This window comes from Chionomys nivalis, chromosome 2 (assembly GCF_950005125.1).
Source record: "Chionomys nivalis chromosome 2, mChiNiv1.1, whole genome shotgun sequence".
NCBI lineage: Eukaryota > Metazoa > Chordata > Mammalia > Rodentia > Cricetidae > Chionomys > Chionomys nivalis.
Genome location: NC_080087.1, coordinates 88,866,079 through 88,884,643, shown reverse-complemented (window position 1 = coordinate 88,884,643; position 18,565 = coordinate 88,866,079). Strand labels below are relative to the sequence as shown.

At 47.5% G+C, this 18,565-nt stretch overlaps 1 protein-coding gene across 3 annotated transcripts in view; it reads left to right on the top strand.

Moving 5' to 3' along the window:
* The window catches only part of Znf536 (zinc finger protein 536), a 448,809-nt gene that overhangs the window by 127,569 nt on the left and 302,675 nt on the right, over positions 1 to 18,565 (top strand). The gene's annotated exons all lie outside the window — the stretch shown is intronic.

The following is an 18,565-nucleotide window of genomic DNA, read 5'->3' as shown; positions in this document are numbered from 1 at the left end:
TGCGATTCTTTCCGATAGTGAAACCCGTACCTCTTTGCAGTGAGGGAAAGTGAAAGTTAAAACTAAAATGAAACATTTAAATCTTGGCTGTTGAGGAAAGCACAGATAGACATCAAGGCCAGTCAATAGAGACTCCTATCAATTAGACTTGCCCGGATATCATCCCATATCGGCTTATTAGCAATTGCTTGGGTTCAGGGTTCCAGGATTAAGAATGTGAAAGGCCAGGCCGGGGGGAATACAAGGAATTAGCAACCTGTGAAAAGCCAGGTCTGGGGGGCTCCCTCATATGCGGGGACAGGCAGATGGTGGCATCAAGGCCCCGTGATTCTTGCCGGAGGAAAATGTCTACAGTGAGAAGGTTGGAAGTTTTCCCTGGTTTATCCCGTTATTTGAGTCGGAAAGTGTTGATTTCACACCGCGCTGAGTGTTTTCCCGCAGCTCCTTAGTGGGTGTATTCTATGCTCAGAAAAAGGAGCAGTTAACGAAAGCAGTAGTGGGGGCCATCAACTGCCTGGCAGGCCTGTGACTTTGCAGATCCCAAGGTGCCCTCTAGGAGTTGGGGGGTGGGGTGGGGTGGGCAGCTCAGGAGCTCCAGTTTAGAGACTGCAGAGGGAGCTTCTGGCTAGGTCCCTCCTCGGCATATCGCAGGCGGGAACAATTTTTGGTTCCTTTGCTTCTGGGTTGGGAAAACAAGCCCGTGGTTGCCAGTAAGGTTTGGAATCTGCCTGCCAGATAAGGGAATGTCTGTGAAGACTATTTTCCCTCTTGGGAGGCAAAACACAGATGGGGGAGTTCGGAGTCTTACAGCATTCAGCTGCTACATTGATGGTAGAAATTCTGCAGTGTGGATGCTCATGATATCCGAAGACCAGGTTTAGCATAGCCGCCCAGGGTCTCTGCTAGGGAGTTGGTAGTGCTGGCTGTTGAGCGAGCAAGGGCATTGGCTTGTTCTGGAACATCCCATACTCTGGGCTTCTTAATGTGAGAGAAGAAGCACAGCTACCATGCTGGCTACTTCTGCCTTTGGCATGGGGTGGACTGGGTTGGGATGGAAAGGGAAGCAAGAATGAACAAGAGTTCCTCTCTGCCCGCCAACTTCAAACGGACAAGGAAGGAATGTCATGGGCTTCCCCGTGGGGAACACACACCATCCCTACCTTGGCCAGCTTGCACACTGTGGGGCTCACTGGGTTTCCCAGCACTAAGACATATTTTGCAGCGAGTCGCTGGGCTAAAGTTTGGGCTTCCTGGGACATAATGGACATAATGGACAATCATTATTATCTCTGCTCATACGTAGAAGACATACATGTTCAGTAACCTCAGGGAAGCCTGAAGCTGCAGACCCCACCAAACCCAATACTCAGTCTGCCTTTCCTACATGTATGTGCCTGTGAGTTTAGTTTATAAATTTGACACAGAAAAAGAATGACAATAGTAACTAAAATGAAGATAGAACAATGCTAGCAGTGTATGTTCATAAACGCAGGGGACGGAGGTATGTATGGTCTAAGGGGTAGCCCTTAAGCCAGGCATGGAAATATTTTTCTGGATAGGAAATGTACACTTTTCGATGACTTGGGGAGGGGGTGTCATGTGACCTGGAGTAAGATGAAAACTTTACTTCCAAGAACAAATTCTTTTTCTTCTTTTTTTTTTTTTAAAGAGATTTTATTTTATTAATTATGTTTAGGAGAGAGAGAGAGAGAGAGAGAGAGAGAGAATGAGAATGTTGGTATGTCCAAGGGAGTATAAGTGACCTAGAGGTCAGAGGCATTAGATCCTTTAGAGATGGAGTTACAGATGATTGTGAGCTGCCTGATATGGGTGTTGGGAATTCGACTCTGGTCCTCTGGGAGAGTAACCAGTGCTCTTATCCACTGAGCCAGTTCTCCGGGGCCTATACCAATGATTCATGACTTCAAGAACAGATTCTTATCCTCTGAAGAGTGATAGTGGACAGGTGTCAGGAACAGGTAAAGGATATGGGGGTACCACTCTCCCAGTCTCTTGCTGAATTTCAGCCCCAGGACACGGTCTCCCCAAGCCCTGGAGTTGGAAACCTCCCCAGAGTCTGCATGGAGAAGGGCTGAAAGCAAGTGAGAGGAGAGGACCCTGATGGCCCTAAGCCATCTCTGAGAGTCTGCGGGGGACTCTCCTCGCTCCCACCCTGCAGTTCTGTGAAAAGGACACTCGACTTTCTGGAGTCTTTCCCCCACCCTTGTATTTATTTTAATGATGGAAACTCGAAGCTTCTGGAAGAACCACTTGTTCTTGCTCATCTTGTATCTCTCCTCAGACTTGACCTTGGCCCCTCATCTGGCCTTGCATTTCAGAGCTGGGTCTTTGAAAGCATCTTTATCAATGATATCTTTGTTCAGGGAGATGCCCACAGAGTACCTTGTGGGCATGAGGTTACTGTAGTTATAAACTCTCTCTCTCTCTCTCTCTCTCTCTCTCTCTCTCTCTCTCTCTCTCTCTCTTTCTCTCTCTCTCTCTCTCACACACACACACACACACACACACACACACCTTGCTCTTTGGTCTTTTCTATTTCCTTATTGCCCATCGTGATTGTCACTTAGAGGGGACAGAGATCAGTTGCAGCCACAGCACATGGTTATAGGGACTGCCTGAATCCAGCAGTTCTTCAGGAGGAAGGCTTTGCATCCAGCCAGGATGAACACCCCTCTCCCTGCTTTCATGAGCTTTTCCATTTTGACAGTAACCAGCAGGCACACAGCAGAAAGAACGCATGAAGCCTTAGGTAACTGATGTTTAGGCCAGGAGAGATGGAAACCGTCTATGACTCCAGCACTCAGGAGGCTGAGGCAGGAGCATCAGAAGACCTCAGCCTACCTGGCAGCACAGTGAGTGGCTGGCCAACCTGGGTAACTTAGAGAACCTGTTTCAAATAAAAAGCCCAAAATCCAGCTGTGGTAGTACCCAGGCCCAGCTGTGGTAGTACACAGGCCCAGCTGTGGTAGTACACAGGTCCAACTGTGGGGTATATAGGTCCAGTTGTGGTAGTACACAGGTCCACTGTGGTGGTACACAGGCACAGCTGTGCTAGTACACAGGTCCAGCTGTGGTAGTATACAGGTCCAGCTGTTGTGATTCACAGACCCAGCTGTGGTAGTACACAGGTCCAGCTGTGGTAGTACACAGGTCCAGCTGAGATGGTACACAGGTCCAGGTGTGGTGGTACACAGGTCCAGCTGTGGTGGTACACAGGTCCAGGTGTGGTGGTACACAGGCCCAGCTGTGGTAGTACACAGGTCCAGCTGTGGTGATACACAGGTCCAGCTGTGGTGGTACACAGGTCCAGCTGTGGTAGCATACAGGTTCAGCTGTTGTGATTCACACATCCAGCTGTGGTAGTACACAGGTCCAGCTGTGGTAGTATACAGGTCCAGCTGTTGTGATTCACAGACCCAGACCCAGCTGTGGTAGTACACAGGTTCAGCTGTGGTAGTACACAGGTCCAGCTATGGTAGTACATAGGTCCAGCTGTGGTAGTACACAGGTCCAGCTATGGTAGTACATAGGTCCAGCTATGGTAGTACATAGGTCCAGCTGAAGTGGTACACAGGTCCAGTTGTGGTGGTACACAGATCCAGCTGTGGTGGTACACAGGTTCAGTGTGGTAGTACACAGGCCCAGCTGTGGTAGTACACAGCTGTAATTCCACATTTAAGCTGAGGTAAGAGGATCTTCAGTTCCAGATCAACTTAGTACACGTAGCAAGATTGTCTCTAAAATTTTTAAAGTAAACAAGTAATAAAATGGGTGGAAGCACGGCTCTATCATGTGTCAAATCCTGAGTGCTGCAAAAATAGAATAAAATAAAGCAATAGAATAAGTAAACCAATAGAATAAAATAAAGCAAAAATGTTGCGGACATGCTCTGCAATGACCTACCGGCTTCATGTGTCACTACAACATGGGTGCGCAAAGGATACCCTCTAAAGAGGGGCGGCACAGCCTCGAGTCCACAGTCCACTCCTCACGAAGTCCCCCACAGTCAGGCCATGAGGGCTAGGGTCGTCCAGAGGAAGCAGCGCTCACTGCCTCTGGAGTCCATTGCACTGCTTCCCGCTCCCTGCTCCTACCACCCGAGCTCCCTGTGGGCAGGAGTTGGACTGTCCTGTAAGATGTTTCCGGTGCTTTTAAAAGAGTGGGCTCTAAAATCAGCAGGAACTACCATTAGACTCTGGCCTTCCTGAATGTTATGGTTTGAATCTCAACTGTCCCCACAGACTCAGGCATTGAATACCTGGCCACCAGTTGGCAACAGTGTTCTAGGAGGTGATGGGGACTAGAGGAGGTGGCAGGCTCTGGGAACCACAGACGTGCTGAACTCAGAAGCCGGTGCTGCTGTGGCTCTACTGACTCCAAGTCATCCTTTCCACGGTAGTCATCACCGGAGTTGCATGCTTCAGGGGCGGTACTTTGGGAGTGGAGAAGGGAGATGGAGATGGACGTCTCTGTGTAAAATTGATAACGTGTACATATGGGGTGTGCTTTACGCCCCGTTGGAACTTTGCCAGGATACTTTGGCACTCACGGAGGTTAGGATTGTTCATAACTCATTCGAGGGAATGGAGTTCTGATGTCCCCAGGGAGAGCAGGCAGAAGGGAACTTACTGGTGTCTAAGTGTTCCTGGAGATTCTCAATCCACACGGAGCCCTTAGCAGACAGGGCTTTCCTCATCATTTGCTTTCTTTGACTTGGAAACTGAGGTTGTGTTAGCTAAGCTGTCTGTCTCAGGAAGCACAGTTAGCAGGTGCCATTACACTCTTAGCTCTTCTCATCACTGTGACCAAATCCTTGACATAAACAACCCAAAGCAGGGATGATTATTTTGGTTCGTGATTTCAGAGGGTTCAGTCTGTGGTCCCTTGGCCCCAAACCCTATGGCAGAACTCCATGGTGGCGGGAGCATGTGGTAGAGGAGAGAAGTTTATGTTGTAGTGAGCAGAAAGTAAACACACTAGATAGGAAGGGGGCCAGGGCAAGGTGTCCTCAAGGGTCTAACCCCAGTGACTCACCTGGTTTAGCTAGATAGACCTTGTGTCTCAGGACAGTGCCACCAGCTGGTGGCTAAGCAGTCAATGCAATGTGAACCTGTGGGGATGGCAATTCAAACCAGAGCAGACTCTAGTTCTTGCTGATTTAAGAGGATCCTTTAGAAGCCCTGGAAACAACATGGTCAAGACAGTCTGAGTTCTGGACCACAGGGAGCACCTGTTACAGGAGTTGAGAGTGGGAATCAGAAAGCAGGGGGCCCAGTGGATAAGATGATGTCAGATGGACAGATGCTGTAAGAAAATGCAAGCAGAAGACCGGGTGGGGCATCCCATTCAGGCATGACTTTGTAAAACCGTGGTCTGCTGGGCTTTTTCCTACTTGTTCATTTGTCTTTAGTTGTTTTGTTTTGAGGCGCTGTTAAGTAAACCCCACAGCCTTGCAACCGCTAATCCAGGTTCTTCCTTTCTGGCTTGCTACTTTCAACCAAAGAAAGCATCTTGAGAAACAGGCCATCCCAGGTGTGGAGATTCTCTTCAATAATTGAATTAGAATTAGCCTTGCAATGGCTTCTGGTGGTCTGGTCACTGTGGTCTGGTTTCCCCTGGAGGGATGCCTGGTGGCTGGTCTAAGCTGGCAGTCAGCCCTGGGAGGAACCCACTGTGTACACAGCAGCAGAACCAGCATGCCTTGGAGAGCCTTGTGAGCCAGTGCTGGGTGCTTGGGCAGAAGTGGTCCCTCTAACCCCACATCCTTGGACTTGCCAAGATCCCAGGGGAGAGGACATGGGTGCTGTACATATACCATTTTGACATTCGAGAGTGAGGAGAAGGAATTTGGTGAGTTCCCAGACAGCGTGGGCTGTGTGGTGAAACCCCAATCAAGAAATCAAAAGGGGCTTGGTAAGACTGCTTGGTTGCCCAGCCTCATCACCCAAGGAGTCTGGACTCCCAGACCTATATAGTGAAAGTAGAGAACTTGCGAGTCTTGGCAGTGGTGTAGTTTAGATCCAGTTCCTTTGGGCTTCTCAGCAATCCCAGCTCACCCACAGGCCCATGGAATCATAGAGTTCATAGCAGTCTTTGTGATCAAACTCTCATTTTATCTATGAGGTGGCTGAGGCATAGAGAGGTGGCAGCGGGAGGGGACTTGCCTAGGATTATAGGACGGTCATTGACAAAGTTAGAATCCCAACCTCCACCCCATGTGTTTCTGCCCGGTCTCATTCTCAGGGGAGCGCAGCAAGACACATCATGCAGCTCCAGACAAACTGAACCACTCTTGGCTTAAAGGAAGTGTTTCTTGGGAGTGGGGTGGGGAGGCATGTCTTCTGTGTCACCATAGCTGACACAGGTACCTGTGAGTGGTGAGCAGTGGCTGCTGACATTTTGAATGACCAGCTTCCGGGATTATCAACTGCCATCATTGGAATTGGTTGGCACTTGGTTTAAGCGGAAACGATAGGACACACCTGCCTATCTTTCCATATTTTATGACCTTGCCAAACTCAAGCCTGTGAGGTCTGACCCTGCTAACCCCCAAAACATGATTATGGATGTTTCGCTTTTTCCCCTTCCTTACTGCTACAACAAGTTACATCTTTTTTTTTTTTTTTTAAAGTTCCAGCAATATGGACATGGTGGTAAATGCCTGTAATTCCGGCAGTCGGGAGGCTGCGGGAAGAAAGAGAGTCAAGGCCAGCTTGAGTCTCATAGCCAAGTGAGGGGACGAACAAAAACTTTCAGCAAATAGCATGTGGATTAGATGGGGCTGCAGTCCGTGCTCGGCAGTGGGCACAGGGGGTTCTCAGATAGGAGGTGCCAAATAAGGATTGTCCAGTATTGACCTCAGCCACCGGATGTGATGGCCCGGATTAGAAGGCACAGACAGCACATGGGAAGAGGCACGGCGTGGGCCGCCGGTCTGACAGCCACACTGATATCTGGCTGTGGAAATGTGTGCTGGTTGGGGACAACGGCTCTGACAACATCAGCTACTAGCAGAGAAGGGGTGGCTATGGGAAGCAGGGAGGCAGGGAGGTCAGGTGACCCTGTGTGATTCCGCTGGAAGCCACCATCCTCTCTATCACCCCAACACCCGAGTCATGAGTGCCTACATGTCACTGTGGGTGATTGCTGAGGTGATGTGTGAGACTTGGTTCTTGTCCCTGTGAGGACCGAGTGATGCAAGGAGTCCTCTCTACACTCCATGAGGGAAGCTGTCTGAGCAGGCACTGCCCTTTTCTCAAACTCCAAGATTCCTTTTAGCCACTATTTTTTTCCTCAGCGGTATTTGAAAGGCGTTTCCTGACCCTCTATCATGGGGACTTGAAGTTTTCTCTGGGGTATGGGCTGCCCATGTTGACCTGGAAGGACAGTATGCTAACTTTCCTATGTTCTACCTTTTCCTGACTCCTCAGTCCAGCTCGTTCATTCCAAAGGCCCCGTGTCCTCAACTCCTCAAAGAGATAAGAAGTAGCCCAGCATATGGCTGGGGGAGGAGATGGGAGACGGCACACCTACCTGAGCAACCTGAGTATTTTCTTGGATGCCATAAAGTGGCGCCCAGGTATTTCGGGGAAGAGGCTTTCCTCGCATCTAGCCCTCACTTCCTGTTGAAGTTCCCGCTGGCCCCTTTACCTGCTCAAGTCATTTCTACGCGGTCCTTCATCTGGTCCACATACAACATGGGGTTTCTGTGTGTGTGATATTATTTGTTTTTATTTCTGTAATCCCTTTATTGTTTGCACAACTGCTGTCAGACTGTTGCCTGAAAGTATCACAGGATAATTGCAGAACGCCTGCATAAGTAATTTCTTACGAAATCGGGCCTTGTCTGCATATAAAATTGTTTTTCGTTGCGGCATACATGGCCTTCATTATACTCAGGCTGTTTACAGGGTGGGGGTTGGGGGTGGGCGCACCTTGCCCACAGGCCTTGAGATGGGAAGGCCTGGTACTTGGGAATAATGAAATAAGATCATTATTCTTTTCTCTTAAAGACATATGACATTTCTAGAAGGTGACAGACCGAGGCTGTGAGGAAGAGCCCAGCCTGGGCAGGAGGGAGGCATCTGTCCGTGGGAGGAGTGCTGGGTTGACGGATGCTGCTGGGGAAGGAAGGGCTACTCACTCCTCCCGGGCTCGCACTGGGCATCTCTTCCGACCGCATTTCTGCGATATTAATGGTGTGTGGTAGTGAAAGAAATGTGTTTTATTCTCGAGTCTAACCCTGCTGTTATCAAAGTAACTTCCAGCTTATTAGCGACAAAGGACTTTTCTCCTCTCGGCTGCCCTGTTCGCCAGGGCTTCCTGAATTAAACTGCTGTTTCCTGTCCTTTATATGCATGACCACATCTGGGTAGCCTGCTCACAGCCCTGCTGCTTAATAACAATCACCTTCCCTTTCAGTCTCTTCTGATTGTTTCTAATTCACTCTGACAGATAGTGCCTGACAACTTGCTGGCTTCTCCCTCCCTCCGTGACCTGAAGTTACTCACGGCACTTATATAGTCTGTCATTTTTAATATTTGATTTCATTTTAAGTTATGTGTTTTACTGAGAAGATGAAACCAAGGGAAAAAAAAGAAGAAAGAAAGAAAAAAAGAAAAGAAAGAAAGGGGGGAAAAAGAAGAGGAGGAGGAAGGGGGGGTCTTGTAACAGATCACAAGTTTAACCCTTCTTGCCCCACAGCCCTGTTTCTTCTCCCTGGGACAGGCTGAACGGAGGCTTACATTTTTCCTTCCTTTCTTCCTGGCTTTTGTGGTTTTCCTTTTCCTCCATTTTCTTGTTTGTTTTGATATTTTGAAGCAAATCTTTCTCTGTGGCCCAGGCTGGCTTTATATTCACCCCGCTCCTGCCTCAGCCTCCCAATGTGCTGGGGTCACATTTGTGTACACCCACACTTCCAACTGTTTCATGTGGTAGTCTTTCTTTCAATAGTGCTTGACAGTCTTGGAGTTCGCTGGGCTGCTGCACTCTGATCTGCAAACTGGAGCGTCTCCTTTTGGGGAGGGTGCTGCTCTGGAGTGATGGTATAAACTGGGGGATGCCTTCAGGATCAGCTCTGGTAAAGATGGCAAGTGAGGAATGAACCATCTTTGGGGATTGATTCTTTTTGTACCAGTGGACAGGACAGAGAAATGTCAGCTCTCTCTGGGTTGAAGATGGGAACTTGGTGTGAAATCTTCCAAAGCGTAGGACCAGGTAGACAGCCAGCGGGGTTGAAGCCTACACTTCCTTCTACCATATCCTCTGTGAACCTGCCTCTCATCCAAGAACTTGTGAGACAGGCATCCTCGGAAGTTGGAAAACTAGGCATCCCCTGTCACTTCAAGGCCCACCTCACCCGTGGTGACTGGCTTTGTTTGTCACGAGACAAAAGCTGCTGTGTCCCTTTTGGCCCCTTCGAGGTCGAAAGCTGTGAAGCTGTGCATTAGGTCAGCTTTGTAACTAGCCACCACCAAATAAAGAGGCTGATTTACCCTCAGGGTCTGACTCCTGTGACTGGATGCCTGTCTGTCTGTCTATCCCCCACAGCAGGCCAGGCAAAGTACAGGAAAGGGGATCTGGGTTGGGCCTAAGCTAAAGAACTTTCGACTTCCCTGATTGTTCATGACTGCCCGTGACATGGCTGCCCTTTGATTGAACTCTTCTCAGCCTGTGAGCTGTCACTATTAGGGGTCTGTGCCCCTGCTGCACTTCAAATATTCCGCTGACTACCTGGAATAATGATGGGCCAGTCCCAGGGACAGGCAGACTTTGCTGGTGACCTCAGGGAGATGAGGCTTGCTTCCAGTTCTGTCTTGCTAGAGCAGCCTGCTTCCGGTCATGTAGCACAGGTAGGGTCCTCTGAAAGGCTTCTTTGACATAGCACCAGACTTGGACACTAAGCGATTTCATAGCAGCAAGTCCCAGCCAGGCCTGAGACCTGAGGTCCAGAGTGGCTCAGTCACTCACAACAGGGCTTCCTCACTGCGGGTTTAATTTCCAAGCCCATTCCTTCTAGATCCTTGGATCTACTGTCCCTGAGCACCCAGGCAGGATAAGTTGAGGAATTAGCAGCTAAGTGAAGACACTCTCCATCATGCCTCCTTTCTTCTTCTGAGTGGGGTAGAAAAGGCCACAGGAAATGATCTATTTTAATCATCTTGTGATGATGCTTGGATATTTCATAAATTGTCGTCTTGGTTTTGAGACATCCTAATTAAAATTTAAAAGAGGATTATCCATAAGAAATCAGGTACACATAGGCTGTTGGCTGTTGGCTTTCAGCTGTCTGCTCAGAACGAAGACCAACGAAGGCCTTGGTGAGGGACCAGTTAGATGCCGGTGGAGTGGCTTTTCTCTTCACTCAACTGGGTGGTCTTCATGGGGAAAGAAAATAGGCTAAGAGTTCAGGAAAAAGCAAAGAAGAAGATCTTTCCCTCCATACATCTAACCTCCCATGGGGCACTAAGTCTTCCCTCATGGGTGTTTATGACATGGACTCCCAGATAATACCATTCTTAACTGCCTGGCTGGTCTTTAACATTTGCCCCAGCTTTGTGAGACACAAGGCTGGGGCTCTCAGGAGGAATTCATTGTAAGATTTGGAAGATGGTTCTGCACTGAGATTTAACCTCCAGCAAAAGACAAATTGTTGCAATACGAGCGGCGGGGCTGCATCCCCTGCACCCAGCTGCCCGCATGGCTAGCTTATGCCCCGAAATAATTACATGGAAACTGTATTCTTTTAAACACTGCCTGGCCCATTAGTTCCAGCCTCTTATTGGTTAGCTCTTACATTTTGATCTAACCCATTTTTAATATTCTGTGTACACCACGAGCTGGCTTACCAGGTAAGATCTTAACCTGCGTCTGTCTGGAGTGAGAGAATCATGGCGACTCACTGACTTGGCTTCTTTCTCCCAGCATTCTGTTCTGTTTACTCCACCCACCTAAGGGTTGGCCTATCAAATGAGCCTAGGCAGTTTCTTTATTAATTAACCAATGAGAGCAACAGATTAGAAAGAAATCATCCCCACGTTGGGCGCCAAGTGTATTCGGCGTAATAACCAGGCTAGCTTAATATGAAACAGCAAATTTTAATGATGAGATAGCTTACAACACCAGGGATCCAGCGATGGGCAGCAAATACAAAAAGAGGCCGGCAGGGCTCACGCCCGCCAGATTTATACATAAACATTAGCCCGAGGCGAACACGCCCCCCATTGGGCTGGGCTTCCACTACAACAAATTATGCTCTTCTACATCCTTTCCCAAAAGGACCCCTGGTCTATCATTGACTCCTGAAGTCGAATAAAAGCTTTGACTCCGTATTACTCAACAGACTTCCATAGTTGGTTGGTGGGTTGAGCAGGACTCCAGGGTCAGCCCTGGGAGTCCTGGGCTGACAGTGGAGGGCATCTTAGGGATCACTCGCTTTTCTTATCCTAGTGACACGATACTGACAGCAAAGGCCTAAGGAAGGAGTTAGCTTTATGTATCCTTTTATTTATTCTGTTTTTGCTGTTAATTTTTGAGATTGTGATTTGATTACAATATTTCTCTCTTCCTTTTCCTCCCTCCAAATCCTCCATATAACCCTCCCTGAATTCCTTCCAAATTTTTGCCTTTTTTCCATAAATTTTTATTGCATGCATATATGCATTTATATATACACTTATATAATGACCACAAATATAACCTATTGAGTCCATTTAATATTACTTTAATGTGTGTTTTAGGGCTGACCATTTGGCACTGGACAGCTGATTGGTGTGCTCTTCCCTGGAGAGGGTCACCTCGCCAGCTTTATTGCCTGCCTGTCATCCTTTGTGTAGGGTTGAGGCCTTGTGAGCTTTTCCCCATGCAGTTTGGCATGTAGTGTCCTTGTTGAGCTCATGTTTAGGCAGTCATGTTGGTGAGGCTTTACTTTCTGATATTACTAGAAGACACAACCTCACAGCGAAGTCCCTGTCCCTCTGGCTCTTACACTCTTTATACCCCGTGTCCCACGGTGTTCCCTGAGCCTTAGATGTGGGAGGGTTGTTGTAGATGTATCCGCTGGGACTGGGATCCGCAACTCTACATTTTGATTGGGTGTGGTTTTCTGTAGTGGTTTATATCTGTTGGGAAGAGAAGTTTCCTTGAGGAGGAGTGAAGACTTCGCATGTCCATAGGTAAAAGACCAGTGTTTGCCAACTGCTGGAAGGGATTTTGTAATCGCATTGGTAAGGACGCAGGTCTTCCTGGTAGTGCAGGCAGGGCAGCTGAAGCAGCATGGTTTCAGTCACGAGAGCTTATGACTCAGTAAAACTGGAGACAAGGCACTTAGGCAGGAACTGAGGTTCGGAGGTTCGACTACAACCTTCAGGTCCCTCCCCTAGGCCCTACATCTACCAGCTAGGCCTCATGTCGGAAATGTTCCACAACGTCCTGAAGCAGCGCCACCCACTGGAGCACAGTGTTCAAACACATGTGCCCAGGGGACATTTCACTCAGAACACGATGTTGACTTCTTGTTCTGCCAGCAGCCCCACCAAGGGAGAGGAGCAGTAGGTAGTCCAAGTTTTCTATGGCGATACCACTGCACCATCTCTGTCCATCTAGGTTCATATAGATCTGAAAGGCCCTTAGTGACATGTGTTTGATCCTTGACCTTTCCCAGAATGCATCCCCTAAGTAGGGCTATAGATTGATGTGGTCCCAAGATTGTCCCTGAGAATTCATTGACAGGTGGGCTTTAGAGGAAGCCACCTACAGAAGTAAGACACGTCACTCTTCAAGGGAAATACATAGGGTCCGGCTCTTCTCTCTGACACCAACCTAGGCGAAATAGCCGCAACTACAGAAGGGAGGAGATGCGCAGAAAGTCATGTCTTAGAAGTGACTCAGCTCACTCAAGGGATAAAAATGAGAGTCGTCAAGTCAAAGGCAAGAGGAGAGACTGGTTCATCAGAGCAAGCAGAAGAGGACTAAGACTTTGGCTAATACCAGATAGAAACAGTAACCGCTGTGACTTGTCCTATGCCAGTTATAAAGCAGTCATTTAAAAAGGCAGAAACCCAAGTAGTTGTACCACTCAGAAAGAGCATGGTGGGAGGAGGTGGCGTTGGAAGGGGACCTTGGGGGACCGGGGAGATTCTCACAAATAGATGTGGGTAAAAGAAGAGAGATGTTGCTTGAGAGGAAGGGGCTTCTTCAGGCATGTCTTTGTGCCTGTCAGAAGGGAAGGTGATGGGTCACCCCAACTAGGAGCAACGGACAAGAACCTTGTAAATACCAGAGTCAGGAATGATGGGTTGGGAAAGGATTCTGGGGATGTATTTGGAACTTGGAGTACAGGAAACAGGAGAACACAAGCACTAGAAAATTTGTGGGCGCGATCCCAGGGGTGTAGGTGCAAGACGTGTTTGGAAGGGTCCATCTATAATGAAACTGCAACCAAGCACTCAGTAACAAGGAGACCGTCTGCCCGACTGAAGCTAGGAAAGTGGGGATGGACAGCTGTAGAAGCTGACACTGTCTTTGCTCACAGTGCCCATGGGAAGACAGAGGCACGGCAGGGTTATTTTGACTTAGGGTGTGCAGCCCGCCCCTGGGGCTTTGTTGTAGGCCGTCAGTCTCCAGACGCTCTCTGGTCAGGCCTATGAACTGCACTTGGCAACTGGCTTTAAAAAAAATAAGAATAAAATGATTGCTCTTTAGAAAACAAAACGCACATTTATATTCATTGGGGTCCTCTTTTTTTTTTTTGTCCCTTCCCACACATATACAAAAGATGCACTCTGGGTGAGACAAGGGGCTGGTGTATGCCAATGTCAAGAGCAGGCAAGGACAGCGAAACAATTGACAGATTCATCCCTTCTGCTTTAACTTGGGTTCCCAGGGTGGAATGTTAGTTTGTTCAACTCTCTGCGTTCTGCCTTGCTCACAGTGTGAACGTGTTGACCAAGCTTGGCTTCCTGGTTGGAGGGTCAAGCCCCATGGCTTTTAAACATGCTTATATGAAATCCAAACACTCATGGTCACTGGCCATCTGAAGTCAAGGCTCAACTTTTGAAATGAACACGTAATTATCTTGTTTATTCGGGGTATAAATAGAGTCCATGCATTTTAAAATTTTTCTTCCTGATAAGGACTTTGACCAGCATTTGGTCTTTAGATAGCTCCTCTCTCCTTTTTTCTCCCTCCCCTTTTCAAATTTAACTTTGTGTTGCTTTTATTTTAATTAATTAATTTTTTTTTTTTACAACGAGATCTCACGGTGTAGCCCAGATTGGTTTTGAACGGACAGTCCTGGTGTGCCCGTCTCTGAATGTGGGGTGTGTACATGTACCACCAGCCCTGGCTTCTTCCTGACCTTTCCTTCTTTTCTCTTTCCCAGCCCTCTCTCCCAGCCCCCATGTCTGTCATTTGACTGTCTTTTCCTTTTTTCCTCCATTCCACTCTCTTTCTATCCTCTTCAAGCAGAAAGGATTGCTGAAGCCTGGCACAGCTGGTCTAGAATCAAGACCAGCCCCCAAGTCACTGCTGAGACAGGATCCTGTGTCGCTTAGAATCAGATGCCCAAAACAGTTGAGGAGAACCTCAAACTTACATTTCCTTGCCTTTAACTTAGAGAGGACTTGGATTGCAGGCCTGCATCTCCACACCCAGTTTTAAGTAGTGCTGAGGATGGAGCCCAGGGCTCCAGGCCTGTTAGGCAAGTGCTCTATAAACTCAGCTACATGCCTGGCAGTGCCCAGAGTCACTCCTGCCCATTTGCTTTGGTGGTTGGAGCTACCTTCCCAGGGCAGGCACTGCATACTTGTACACATCCTTGCTCCTTCTATAAATCCATGGCTGTCCATGAAGCCTGCATCACCTTGGAAAGATCAGCTAAGGTCCAGACCCAGGTTAGCAAAGCCTACGGGGACCGAGAACCTCCCTAGCCCTTCGTGTGAGGTGAAGTTCACAGCGGAAGTTCACAGCAGAAAGTGGCTCTTCAGCTCTGTGACCCACCTCCATCTTCCTCACCTTATCTGATTTTTATTATATCATGCACTATCTGGTCTTATATACTTAACTGTTTTTTAGGAAGACATTCTCCTTATAATGAAATATTGTATTAAGCTTTATTCTAAAAAATAGTATCTATAAACTTTGGTTTGATGTGACAAACAAATGCTTTTTTATTGTAAACATTCATGGAATCAAATAGCCAAGTAAGTGTGGATTCGACTCTTTCCATGCGTCCCCCCGGAGTTGCCAGGTGTGTCTAAGTAGCAGCGAAGCACCCTTAGGGACCACAATGTGGCCCTGTTCAGAACGCTTGTGCCTTGCCAGGATCTTCGGATAGATCTCGTTAGTCCCTGCGTCACCACCTCCTGCTACCCCGCAGGCTTCACTGCCCCTCAGCCCTGACAAGGTTTTGTCTGACCTCGCAGCCCCTCTTAGAGTCCCCAGAGATCAGTTATTCTTGTATGGTTGGTCACATCGGACAGGGCTGTGAGCCTCAGGGAGCCATGCTTTTTGATGCTTCTGTCATTTCCCTTTCTAAATTGCCAGTGTCTTGTTTTTTATTTTTTTTATCTTGTTTTATTTGTTGTTTTTAGCTGGAGCCTTGCTATGTAGCCCAGGCTGTCCTCACTCACCATCCCAATGCCTCAGGCTTCTCAGTGTTAGGTTTATGAGTGTGTAGCGCCCTTCCTGGCTAGACTGCAAGTCTCTTGAGAGCAGAGCTCCTGCTCTTCAATGCCTCACTGACTAATCCAGCTGTTTGTCATCTGTCACCTCTGTCTATGTATATGTGTAACTCTCATCTGTAGATCCATGTCTGTATGGATCTGTGTATTCATGGAATCGTAGATCCACATATCTATTGCTTATCTGTTATGTGTCATCTGGCATCTGTCTGTCTGTCTATCTGTCTGTCTGTCTATCTAACCAAGCATGTATCTGTCTGCCATCTATCTATTATTTATTTACCACCTATATTGCTTACCTCTCTATATTGCCTACTTATCTATCTATCTATCTATCTATCTATCTATCTATCTATCTATCTATCATCTTTCTTTCTTTCTTTCTTTCTCTATCTTCATCATCATCACCATGTAATCTATCATTTATTTATCTCTTATCCATCATCTGTCTACTTCCTATCAATCCAGATACTGCTCATCTACCTATCATCTCCCCATCCATCTTCTTATAAGGTACAACTGACATCGTAGTTAGAGGAGACAGATGATGCATTCAATAACAACGAAACCAGAAACCCATCAGTAGGGACAGATGTCATAGGACCATTAAAATAGGGAACAGAATCCGAGGCAGAAGAACCTAGGGCAGTGTTTGGCAAGGCACCTCTGGGACATTAGTTCTGTGTCACAACTGTGTTGTGACATTACTTCGGCATACCTGAAGTGGGGCTGCACTAGGACAGAGAGCACAGTTCATGGGGGAGGCAAGAGTCAGGTACAGGCTGAATGAATTTGAGTTGCAGAGGGAAAAATTCACAGGTAAGGATGAAATGTATTTCTAGCCTTGAAAAGGTTTCATTTGTTCATTTCTAACGTCCTCGAGGCTTTCCCATATATGACATCTTGCCTCTCGTCTTTAGAAGGCCCCACATCACATGCCTTCTTGTGGGAAGTTTCAGAAGCAGCTCTGCGTCCTTCCCTGCCAGGTTAGAAGGCTGAGGGGATCTTAACACACGAGGAAGCCAGCACTGACATGCTAATATTTCATTTTAATCTTGAGTGCCAGGTTACTTTCCAAATGAAGTATCTGAGGAAAGGCTCTAACTTACATGAAATAAAAGAGTTTAATGCTAATTAAATATCTCCTCACTACTGAAGCTGTATTTATTGATGGTCTAGAAGAACAGCATCAAGGTGGATGGGCTAGGAACCCATCTATAATAACAATGCATCTTTGGTCCTGGGGCTTAGACATGTGCACACACACAATAAAGCCATGGACAATGAAATGGGAGCCTGCAGTGGATATTCTTCTTTTTTACTAGGTCGACAGACCATCTTTACTGTTCATTTGATTCAGCGGGTCTGGGTGTAGCTCATGTTTTCTGTGTAACCAACCTAGGGGAATTTCACATGGTGCTGGTCCAGCACGAGGGAATAGTGGGGTAGAGTAGACTGTGTGGGCACACTCTGACCTTCCTTCGGGCATCCCTGACCTCAGCCAGTGGCATTGCTATTCCATTATTAGTTTCAGCTCCAGTATCCTCCTTTCCTCGTTTTCCTTCTGTCTTTTTACTGGTCCTTTCCAACGCTTCCTTCCTGATGACTACTGTCTCAGGCTAAGAACATTGACCTCATGGCCACTAGTTTCTTCATGCTAGGTTTGGTATTTCCTCTGTTGCCATTTCCCTCTTTGGGTTGTGTCAGCCTCATGCCTGGCCTCCTGATTCGGTCCTCGGGCAACTCTAAGATAGAGTCTTTGTCCTTTCCTGCCTTTTCCATCCCTCCAGGATCTACAGATGTTTCTGGGGGATGGTGTGTGGGGTGGGGATGGAGGGAGCATATATTTTGTCACTCTTTGTGAGGGTTCTACCTGGAATCACATTTGTTCTCGTCCATTCTCCAGCTTCTCTTTGAGATGGCTTATATCCTCATGCCCTCTCATCATATGGCTTCAGAATGGTGTCAGTGATGACTGGAACCTCCTAGCGATCTTCCATCCTTGAAAGGGGTTATGACCACCAGTGGCTTCTCCTTGGTGGTCCCTTGAGAATGTAGGTCCAATGTCACCAAGGTGTCTGATCTTTCCCAAGCAAAGGCAAGAATTTAAGATTCTACACAAAATCCTACTACTTCACCACTTGTAACTGAGCAAACGTGGGTTCCAAGTGTAGACTCTGGGGCATGCACACTATGGGGCAATACCATGGATTCTGTAGGGGAAAAGCAGCCACGCTGGAAGGAGTGGCACTGGTAAAACACGGTCCCAAACAGCCCTCTCTGTTGGTGAAGGACAGTCTAATGTAAGAAGCTTTGAAGACTCAGAACCCATTCTGCAGGAGTAGGCCCTGATGTGGCTCCCAGCCTTTAGGAAAAAACACATTCATCTAAACCAGCTTGTCTGCAGCCTACCTATAATTAGCTTCTGAAACTTCTAAATGAACCGCCTAATGGGGTAAATTTAGCAAACTTACTGTGAGGTGTTACCCAATCCTCTGCCTCCAACTGTCCACACAGACTCCGGCACCACCTCGCTAGCTTTTGCTATTTGCAACCGAAGCCTCTCTTGGAGCTGTCTGGCAGCCACGCAGACATCCCATTTATGTGATCTATAATGAGTTTATTAGTGTCTCACTGCCTTGTTGCTATTAAGTTTTATCAGTTTCGGATTCAAGAGCCCAAGGTTAAATTTTTCAATAGACTTTTCAGAAAGTTTAAGTGGGATTAAGATTGTTAAAAATAAGACCAAATAGTGGAAGTACATAGTATGGTACCCAGGTCAGTGGGCTGATTTCTGCACACTATAGGATTTTGAGTTTTTATTTAGAGATGTCCCACTTGCAGAATGCCAACCCAGGGCTTCC